This window comes from Dipodomys spectabilis, unplaced genomic scaffold (assembly GCF_019054845.1).
Source record: "Dipodomys spectabilis isolate Male_0828 unplaced genomic scaffold, ASM1905484v1 ptg000136l, whole genome shotgun sequence".
In the NCBI taxonomy this organism is placed as follows: domain Eukaryota; kingdom Metazoa; phylum Chordata; class Mammalia; order Rodentia; family Heteromyidae; genus Dipodomys; species Dipodomys spectabilis.
This window is the reverse complement of record NW_024870813.1, coordinates 14,226,737-14,238,572: the sequence shown is the minus strand read 5'-3', so window position 1 is coordinate 14,238,572 and position 11,836 is coordinate 14,226,737. Positions and strand designations below refer to the sequence as shown.

At 36.0% G+C, this 11,836-nt stretch overlaps 1 non-coding gene across 1 annotated transcript; it reads left to right on the top strand.

The window, feature by feature from the left end:
- Nucleotides 1-11,267: 11,267 nt before the first annotated feature.
- LOC122116610 lies at nucleotides 11,268-11,369 on the top strand. Its single transcript, XR_006148997.1, has one exon. It is a non-coding gene; the product is annotated as a U6 spliceosomal RNA (small nuclear RNA).
- The last annotated feature ends 467 nt before the right edge of the window (nucleotides 11,370-11,836 follow it).

Genomic DNA, 11,836 nt, shown 5'->3' with positions numbered 1-11,836 from the left:
TCAATATTAGTTGTTTGTTGATTGATAATGACTGAGCTTGACAGACAGGTGAAGGAAATCATGTACACTTCAATGAGGTTCTGACTTGTGTTACAGAAAGGGTTATGAAAGCTCTCTATTAGAAATCTAGCAGCTGCGCGTCTAAAAATTCCTTGCGTGGTTAGTTTCTGATAATGTCTCAATTCAAGTACTTCTCCTTGGAGTTCCATGTTATTCAAGATGCTGTAGTACATCCTTTTACATTTTGCAGACAGCTCTTGGTGATGAAATTTGAGCTTTTCAAACTGCTCTCCCAATTCCATCCACAAAATGCAGACAAAAAGACAAAAAAAATTGAAAAAAAATTGTTTCTGTTGATAGTGCAAATACTTTTATTTTCCATTTCAAACATAAAATATAGTAAAACGTTTCATAGCAATTACACTGAACTAGGTTGTGGACACATTCTAATGTAAATAATGTACTGTGTTCAAGTAAAATGTTTGAGGATCCAAAATTTTAATATGCCTGTAGTCCTAAAACCAATACCTTACTGATATTGAGTGATAAATACAACTTCCCATAAGTACAGAAGTTTTCCTTGTATCTTTTTAATATATATTTTTATTGTAAAGACACTGTACACAGGGGTTACAGTTACATAAGGAAGGTAAAGAGTACATTTCTTATTGAGCATTGTTACCCAATCCTTTGTTTTTCCCCTACCATCCCTTCCTTTCACATCACCCAAATCCTCCCTCTAACCCCCTCTGATAGTATATACACTGATAGGATATTCTCCTGCTACTTTGGTTGTTGAGAGTGTCTACAAGAGCAGGCATTCCGTGGGGAGCAGGGAGACACCTTATGACCTTTATTACTGAGATTTCTGAATGACTTGCTATCACTTGTACTGCATTTTGCAAGTCGAATCTCATGCCTTAAAACGTAGCAGTTTTTAAGAGGTAAGAGGAGTGGTAAAAGAACTCTTAGAGACAAAAAATCTTCAACATATTTGGTTCCAAGCATTCCGTCTAAGGCATATTCAACAAGTAGTGAAACTTGTGTTGACTGTAACTCTGTGTCTTTCTCCATGTGCATTTATACATGAGTATATGTATGTGTGTATTTGTGAGTATAGTAACATACATGTGTACATATATAAGGGCACATACATATATGCATATATAAATGTATAAAAATATTTGCATATGTATCAAGTGTTCAGTGATTTAATCTATAGTTCCTAACACATTGTCATTCTCACAAAGTGTACATGGTAAACTACTTTAAGGATCTGTGCTCTATGATGGGTATCCTTTGTACTCAATTCCCCATTATTTTGTTTTTCATCCCTGTGAACAACTTCAGTCTACTTTCCATAGGATAGCTTTGTTTCATTACATGTAGTTACTCACTGATACTCAAAGCAAAAGGTTGTTTGTAAAAGAAAAAGTACTTTTAGGTCACAGGTTAAAATTATCTTATCCATCCCAATGATTCATAGGAAAATAAAATTTATAATAGTAATAAAAATGAGAAGGAATTCCTAGATCTGTTGTTTTACCATTTAGAATGGCAAATAATATCACATCACTGTTGTAACTCTTAAATAAGTCAAGGGTAACTGATTGTCTTTATCATGTTCCCACAAACCAGTGGATCCTGAAGGATAATAATAGACCACCAGAACTTCTAAGTAGCAGACATGAAGCATGAAAGAGAAAGTGAGGAAATGAGAGAGAGTATAAGAGAGAGAGAAATATCATAATACTGAAAGTACATAACATAAATAAGAGCTGCATGAGAATATTCATATGGCTATCTTTAGACACTACATGTACATTTGGAAGTAATTGTTGTATAATAACCAATCAACATAAAATATAAAGAGTTTCATGGAGGTCGGAGGAAGATGGTAAAGGAGAACCTGGAGGCTAAACAAACTCTCACATACAAAGCAGCTTTAGTGTTCCAGTGAACACTACTAGCCTAGATAATCACACCAAGTGTGCCATCACTGTACACATTGTTTGGTTAGAGAGGGAAGATCCAGGCAAGAAGACAGATCTGAGCACTTGCCAGTAGCTGCGGTTGTGGCAGCAGCTACGGCACCCATAGCCACCATATCTACAACAGAGAGTCTAGGACAAAAGCGCCATATGCAGTGGGTGAGAGGATTCTACTCAACACCAACAAGAACTGACAAGGAGCAGATAAATTCATCCTGAAGATCACAGACCAGTGATACCCAGGAAGAAAGACTCCTGTCTGAGTAAATTCCTGACATCCTCACTCCTCATGGAGCAGAGGAAGGAAGGCTGCCCCTCCCTAGCACCAGACATCATCTTTGATACTGAGAATGGCCAGGCTGAGCAACTAGCTCCAACTCAGGTCTTGGAAGAAAACAAAAGAGTCATTTAGCAGGTCACAGGAATCTGACCTGACCTTCCAGGCTCAGATCCACTCAGGAGAAAGTCACCTAGCCCAAGCAGAGAGAGTTCTGCCCCCCCAGAGGAGTGACTATCTTCAGTGGATTAACAGAACCAGTGGCTGCCCCTACCTACAGCAGCCTAGACAATCAATTGAAATTCAGTAAACGTAAACCTTGAGAATGGCTCCAGGCTGGGCTGGGAGTGTCTCAGGAGCTAGCCCCTCAGGGAAAAGATACTGTTTGCTGAAATGCCTCAACCCTAAACAGAACTTAGCCTCATCACAGCATCTCCACACTAGAGGAAACAGCCATCTTTCTCTTTCGTGATACTCAAAGCAGATCTCCCTCCCACTGAACTAGCCTGAAGAAGGATCACAAAATCCTAGATAAAGCGGAGCATTTTATTGACTACTCAAACAAACTGATGTAAGAAATCAATCAAGCCACAGGAAAACAAAACACCAGAAGCAGACCAGCCACTCCACGAAGAGACTGGTTACAGACAAAGGGGAGACACAGGATCTTCCCATTCCACACCCCTCCCCCCACAAAAAAAATTAAAGAACTCTTTTTGGTACCATTTTTTTAAATTTTTTAATTGTTTTCTATTAATCATTTTTTTCTTCTTCTCCTAATTTTTATTTTAGGTGTGTGTGTGTGTGGGTGTGTGTGTGTTTGTGTGTGTGTGTGTGTGTGTGTGTGTGTATGCTTTTTAAAAAAATCGCTATTGACCTTTTGGTCCTTTTTAATTTTTTTATATCTTTTGTCTTTCTTTTTTTTTGCGTGACCTAATTGCTGTTTTGCCTCATCCCAAGATAAATACCCATCATCGTTTATTAGAACTTATCCCCTGTTGTGTACATAATTAATCCACAAATGTATTACTTAATTCACAAACTTTTAGGATTAACTTTTTTTTGTCTTTTTTTTTCCCCAGGGCTGAGCACCGAACCCAGGGCCTTGCACGCGCTGGGCAAGTGCCCTTCTGCTGGGCTAAACCCCCAGAAACAGGCTTAACATTTTAATAGAAGTATTATATCTTTATAACATATAATTTTCAAGTAAATACTTTTAAGAATTTTTATTTTTTAGTTTTTCATGTCTCCTTTCTATCATCCCACTCCTGTCATCTTATCCTTTTCTCCTCTCAATATCACTTTTTAAAGTCACATAATTTTTAAGTGTTTCACTTTTTAAATTTAAATTTTTCTTTTTCCATTTTTGATTTTCTTCTTTTTAATTTCTCTCTTGTCCTTCTGTCCAATCCCTTTCCCTCTCTGAGATTAGGACTTGGTTAAATTTACTTTAACCTTTCCACATACTTCTAATCCTGTTTTTCCCCACATTTCTTCCTAAATATAATACTTTCTGATTTGAAAAATTCGTCTTTGCTGTTCTTAGCCCATTAATGGATAGTTGTTTGATGTTGAATAGATTGTATCTGTTGAACTAGGTTGTATCTACAGCCATTTTGACTGTGCAACTACGGACTTTGGTTGATGCTTGCCTTAAAATAGTATTTTAGCAAAAAATTGGTGTCACTTTCATATCAAGTGTGCAGAACAAGCCGGAAAACAGGAGAAAAATGGCAAGTGTGGGTATATCAACTCTCATTCATGATAATCTAGTGACAGAACTGTTAATGAATAATCCAGCAGAGAGTTCCCGCAAAGAACTAAAAACACTACTGGTAAACGTGGTGAATGAAAAGACTGAAAGCTTACAAAGGACTCAGTTTGAACGTGATAGGAAGAGAGAGGAGGCAAACCAAACAACAGGAATCTCATGACTGTGAGGAAACTGCTCAAAGATTGATACAGTAATTGCGTGAACAGGTTGAGAACAAAGACAAATAAAGCAATTGCGTGAGCAGGCTGAGAACAATCAAAGAGAAAGAAAGGAATTGTGTGAGCAGGCAGAGAACAGATGAAGAGAGACACAGGAATTGCATGAGCAGGCTGAGAAAAGTCAAAGAGAACTACAGGAATTGCATGAACGTGAGGAAGCTAATCAAAGGGTAACACAGGAATTGTGACAGCAGTATGAGAATAGACAAAGATCAATAGAGACATTCATGGAATCCATAAACAGACATCTGAATGAATTCAGAGAGACCACAAAGGGAATGCTGAATGGAGCCCGACAGCAGGAATGGGAGTCCAAGTAAACCATAACCAATCAACTAAGTGATTTGAGAACACCAAATTAAGGAAGTAAAGAAGTTCACACAAAATCTAAAACAAAGCTCCAACAAAGAATCTGAAGCCTACAAAGCTGACCAATTAAAAGGAAAAGAAATAAAAAACCAAGTAGAAAGACTTAACAGTAGGTTAGGCCATGCAGTAGATCTGATCTCAGGGATTGAAAAGAGCCTAGGTATTAAAAAGAACATACAAGTATCCAAGACAAATCGAAGAAACATGATAGATCTATTCAACATTTGGAATAGACAATCAGAAGGCCTTCTCTGAGGACAATTGGTGTAGAGGAGCACCTAGAGACAGAAGTTAATTGTCTAGGAAATTTGTTTAACAGGATCCTAGCAGAGAACTTCCCAAACATACAAAAAGATAGGCCTATTCAGATACAAGATGGTTGTAGAACCCCAAATAGACCAGACCAGAACAGCACTTCCCATTGTCACATTATAATCCACACAGGATCAATTCAGACCAAGAATAACTTCCTAAAAGATGTCAAGGAGAAAAGATCAATCACCTATAAAGGAAAACCAATTAGAATCATCTCATATTTTTCAGCAGAGATAATTAAAGCAAGAAGAGCCTGGAAGGCTGTATGCCATGCCCTAAAGACAAACAATTTTCAACCAAGAATACTGTACCCAGATAACTCTCCATCATAACCGAAGGTCAAATAAAAACCTTCCATAGCAAAGAAAAACTGAAAAATATATCTCTACCAAACCAGCCCTACAAAAAATACTTAAAGATGGCCTACACACAGAAAACCAACAAGACCACAATAATGGCTAAGAAACCACACCCAAACTGAGAATCCAAGAACCATAGGAAGAACCAAGTTTCCACAGCCCCAACGGAGGTGGATAACACCTCTCAGTCCTAGCTCTCAACATTAATGGACTTAAAGCTCCAATTTAGCGAAATAGTCTGTCTAGTTGGATTAAAAAGCAAGATAATTCTATCTCTTGCCTTTAGGAGTCACACCTTGCCAAAAAAAAAAAAAAAAACATTTTGATAATGAAAGGCTAGAATAAAATCTACCAAGCAAACGGCTGCTATAAACAGGAAGGAGTTGCAATAATAATATCAGATAAAATATGCTTCAAATTAAAATTAGTGTAAAGAGTTAAAGAAGGTAGCTACATACGACTTATGGGTTCTCTACTTCAGGAGGAGATTACAATTCTAAATATGGAATCGCCAAACAATGGAGCACCCAAATTTATCCAAGAAACACTATGTTCCCTCAGATCTCACATAGATCCAAAGACATTAATTCTTGAGGATTTTAACACACCACTATCCCCACTATATAGATCAAATCGGCAAAAAATCAACAGAGAAACCACAGATCTAAACAACTGCATAGATCAACTAGATTTAACAGATATCTACTGAATGAATATTTCATCCAGCAGCATCAGAATACACGTTTTACTCTGCAGCACATGGAACATTTTCCAAAAGAGATCACATTTTAGGTCACAAAGCAAACTTGTCCAAATTCAGAAACACTGAAGTTACACCTTGCATTCTCTCAGACCACAAGGGAATAAAATTAGAACTCAACACCAAAAGCCACCAAAAAAGTCTTGTAACACATGGAGGCTGAAAAACACACTGTTGAATAAACAGGGGGTCACAGAAGAGATTACAAAGAAGTTCAAATGTCCATGATATTCAACAAAAATGAACACACAAATTAACAGCCCCTCTGGGACACTGCAAAGGCAGTACTCAGAGGCAAGTTTATAGCTCTGAGTTCCTACACCAACAAATTAGAGAGATCTGAAACCAACCATTTAATGAGACATCTGAACCACCTTGACAAAGACCAGCAAGATAAACTCCAATTCAATAGATTGAAAGAAATAATTAACATTAAATCAGAGTTAAACGAATGAGAATAAACAAAACACAGAAAGAATCAACAAAACAAAGAGTTGGTTCTTTGAAAAAATTAACAAAATTGACAGACCCTTAGAAAGTCTTATCAGAAAAAGAAGGAACACACTCAAATAAATAAACTCAGATGTGAGAATGGAAACATCAACACAGAAACAACCAAGATTCTGAACATTATAAGGGAATATTTTCAAAACTTTATGCTAATAAGTTTGAAAACTTGGCAGAAATAGACCTTTTGCTAGCAATTATCAACATGCAAATACTAAACCAACATGAGTTAAAGCATAGTAAGGGGCCTATATCAAGTGTTGAAATAGACGCAGCAATAAGAGACCTCCCTGATGGATTTACAGCGGAATTATACAAGACCTTCAAAACAGAGCTCACACCAATACTCCTCCAACTCTTCAATGAAATTGAAAGAGAAAGTTCTCTACCAAACTCATTCTATGAAGCCATCATAACCTTCATTCCAAAACCAGGCAGGGACTCATCAAAGAAAGAGAACTATAGACCCATTTCTTTGAAGAACATTGATACAAAACTTTTCAACAAAAGTTTGGCCAATCGACTTCAACAATTCATCCAAAAAATCATACACTAATATCATACAGGATGTATTTCAGGGATGCAAACCTGGTTCAATATACACAAATCAATTAATTTAATTTATCACATCAACAAGAGCAAGGATTAAAACCACATGGTTATCTCAAAAGATGCAGAAAAAGCATTGGACCAGATCCAACACCCCTTTTATGATGGAGGTTCTGGAAAAATTAGGAATCCATAGAACATTCCTCAATACAATAAAAGCTGTATATGGAAAACATACAGCCAGCATTATAATTAATGGTGAAAAACTAAAGCTATTTCCTCTTAACTCAGGAATGAGAAAAGGATGTCCACTCTCTTAACTTCTCTTCAATTTAGTATTAGAATGCCTAGCTACAGAAATAAGACAATATGCCAATATAAAAGGGATCCAAATAAGGAAAGAAGAAGTAAAATTCTCCCTCTTTGCAGATAAAATGATCTTGTACTTAAAGAATCCCACGGACTCCACTCCAAAATTACTCAAGCTAAATCAAAACTGTCAAAATAGCAGGGTATAAAATTAACCCTCAGAAATTAATGGCTTTTCTGTATGCCAACAATGAGAAAAGTGAGGCTCAAATCAAGAAAGGTTTTCCATTTGTAAGAGCCCCACAATAAATGAAATACCTAGGAATTAACTTAACCAAAGAAGTGAAGGACATTTATGATGAAAACGTTAAAAATCTGAAAAAGGAAATCAAAACAGAACTTAGAAAGTGGCAAAACCTCCCATGCTCCTCGATAGGAAGGATGAACCTTGTGAAAATGGCAATATTTCCCAAGGCTATCTACAAGTTCAATGCCATACCTATCAATATTCCAACCGCATTCTTCAAGGAAATAGAAGAGGCAATCCCAAAATTCATATGGAACAACAAAAGACCCCCAATTGAAAAAAAGCAATCCTTAACAGAAAGAACAGTGTTGGAGGAATATCAATACCAAATTTCAAACTCTACTACAAAGCCATAGTAATTAAAACAGTTTTGTACTGGCACAAGAAAAGACCTCAGGAACAATGGAATAGAATTGAAAACCCAGTAATGAACCTACAGACCCATAATCATCTAATATTCGATGAAGGATCTAAAAAGATAAAATCGAAGAAAGGCTGTTGAGTAAATGGTACTGGCAAAATTGGTTAATCACTTGTAGAAAATTAGATCCTTATATATCACCCTGTACCAGAATCAACTCCAAATGTATCAAAGACCTCAGAGTCAAAGCAGATATTCTGAAAACATTACAGGATGGAATATGAGAAACCCTAGATCTCCTTAACAAAGGCTGAAATTTTCTGAAAAGAAACGCAAAAGCACAACAAATGAAAGTTTGGATAAATAGGATTGCATGCAGTTGCAGAGCTTCTGCATGGCAAAGGACATAGCTAGCAGGATCAATAGAAATCCCACGGAATCAGAGAGGATCTTCACTAGCCATAAAACCGACAAGGGTTTCACATCTAAAACAGATCTGGAAATCAAAAAATTAAATCCTCCAACAGCAAATATTCAAAGAAAATACTGCCCAATAAATAAGTGGGCTAAAGACATAAAGACAAACTTCTCTGAAGAGGAAAGGAGGGTGACCAATAAAGACATGCAGAAATGCTCAACCACCCTAGCCATAAAAGAAATGCAAATCAATCAACATTGAGATTTCACCTCACCCAAGTTAGAGTGGCTATAATCAAGAACTCTAATAACAACAGATGCTGGAGGGGATGTGGACAGAATGGAACCTTACTTCATTGCTAGTGAGAGTGTAATCTTGTTCAACCACTTTGGAAAATAGTATGGAGGTTCCTACAAAGACTCCACATAGAGCTCCCCTATGACCCAGCAATCCCACTTTTGGGCATTTGCCTAAATGATCACAAACAAGACCATACTAAAGCTACCACACAGATATATTTATTGCAGCATTACCATAGCTAAGATATGGAACCAACTCAGATGTCCCTCAGTAGATGAATGGATCAAGAAAATGTTGTATATGTACACAATGGAATTCTATGTCTCTATCTGAAACAATGATATTGCCCCATTTGTTAGGAAATGGAAAACTTGGAAAAAAAATTTATTAAGTGAAGTAAGCCAGGCCCAAGAAACAGAGGTCCCATAGTTTCCCTTATTAGCAATTACTAGTGTATGTCTGAGACATGCAGAAATTGTTAGATAAGTTGATGTTAGGTGAAATGAACCCCAAGATAAGAATTCAATTTTTTTTTCTGTAATTATTTCTAACATATTTATAAGATGATTTCTTTGTTACTTTGTATGTCCCTGCTGCATGGTATAACACCTGTTTTCGCTGTATTTGATGTTGGTATAATTTGTGGAGGGGAAGGGAAAAATTTTTTTAAATATGGATACATGTGGACCCATTGCAACAATGAGATAAACAAGACATTATGTCGAAAAACAAATTTTACAACTTTGGATGGGGGAAAGGCAGAGGGGGAAACGGGACGTAAGAGAGGTGAGATGGGAAGGGATAGTAAGGGGAAACAAAGGAGTATGCAACAATGCTTGATAAGAAATGTACTCATTACCTTGCCCATGTAATTGTAACCACTCTGTCTGGTATTTTCACATTTAAAAAAAAAAACACGAAAAACCATAAAATATAAAGTATTTTTGATAAAAAATAAAAATGACTCAGAATAAATAATCAATGCAAAAACAATCTTTACAAAAGCAAACTCTCAGAGATATTACATGACTTTGAAAAGGATAAAGTGGCTGAATTTAATATAAATTTAGAAGTATGACCATTCAAAAATATAAAAAGATATTCTTTATTTCATTATATAACCCAAAACAGAAAGTAAATGTTGTTTAGATGATTTTTTAAAATACAGTCTCTCAGGTGCTGGGAGGGTGGTTCAGTGTAGAGTGCTTGCCTTGCATGCATGAGGTCCTGGGTTTGATTCCTCAGCACCACATAAGCAGAAAAAGATGGAAGAGATGCTGTGACTCAAGTAGTAGCAATAGCCTTGAGCTGAAGTGCTGAGAGACAGCACCCGAACCCAGAGTTCAAGCCCCACAACCAACAAAAATAAAACAAAAACAAAACAAAATACAATCTCTCACTTTTGTGTGCTCAACATTGTAACACTAGTGCTTCAGTCTAGGGCTAAGATTTTAGGTGTGGACATTTATCAACACTCCTGATTCAGATTCTAATTGATAAAATTTTTAATCAATGCTTTGTTATTAATTTTGCTCTTTGTAAATTCACATATACGTATAAAAAACAGTGTGGCCATCCCAATAACATTCTCAAAGTATTTCCTAATGATGACTTACAAAAAGTTGTATTATATTACAACAAGGAAAGTAATGCTACAAATAAGGAGAACCAATACATAAATATTAATGATTAATAAAATAAAAAACAAAACATTTACCTCTATTTCTAGTATTTGAAATGTACTACATATTCGATTTATTATTTTCTCATATTGCTTTACATTTAAAACTGCCTAAGTCTATGATGTTCAACAAGAATTTTATAGACTATGAGTAGCCTTTAAAGGTACCCACTAAGATTATTATTTATGGTTCATCTCATCATTTGTATATGGCTTATACCATCATTTATTCCTCGCTAACATATAAAGTAAGGAATCCCTTAAATTTTAACAGAAACTGTGAAGTTAATGTCTTAAATCTTCACTCTGCTTCTTTACACAAACACTTTGCAATTTCTCATTAGTAAAGTTTCTATAAACTCTGAAATGTACATACTTAGTAGTATATGACTGCTACCATGAATCTTAAATGCTTTATGGAAAAGTTTTACAGCGTGCTAAATAGTCTTAATTTTGGCATATATGAGCAAATTCCCAAAATTAAACATATTTAAAACATTAAAACTTTTAACAAACCTTAACACTTTCTATAGTGTTCATTATGGCAGGTTCCTTGTACAGAATAATTGAATTCCTCCTCCTACACATCCGTTGAACAACAAATATATGGAATTATTTTGTTTTGGACATGTCAATCTTGACTTTATTCTTAAATGTGTTCTTATGTAAGAAATACATGGTTCTAAAATTTCACAACAATTTTTTGAATTTAATTTTTGTGGAATTGTCTAGTTTAAGAAAATCAATTACACTTTATATATAAAATTGTTCTGTGCTCAATTCAGTAGCACATACACTAACATTGGAACAATAAAGAGAAGAATATCCCCTGACTGAGGATGACACTCGACTTCGTGAAGCATTCCAGATTTTTAAAAGAACAGATGCTGGATAGGATGTGGACAGAAGGGAACCTTAATGCCTTGTTGTTAGGAGTTTAAACTTGTTCGAAGACTTTGGGAAGTAGTATGGAGGTTCCTCAAAAGACTACATAGAGCGCCCCTAACACCCAGCAATCCCATTTTGGGCATTCACCCAAATGATCACAAACAAGACCATACTAAAACTACCAGCAAAACTATGTTCATTGCAGCATTATTTACCAAAGCTAAGATATATAACCAAACCCGATGTCCCACAGTAAACGAATGGATCAAGAAAATGTGTGTGTGTGTGTGTGTGTGTGTGTGTGTGTGTGTGTGTGTGTACTGGAATTCTATGCCTCCATCAGAAAGAATGACATCACCCAGTTTGTTAGGAAATGGAAAGACTTGGAAAAAATTATATTAAGTAAATTAAGCCAGGCCCAAAGAAGTGAAGTAAGCCAGGCCCAAAGAAACG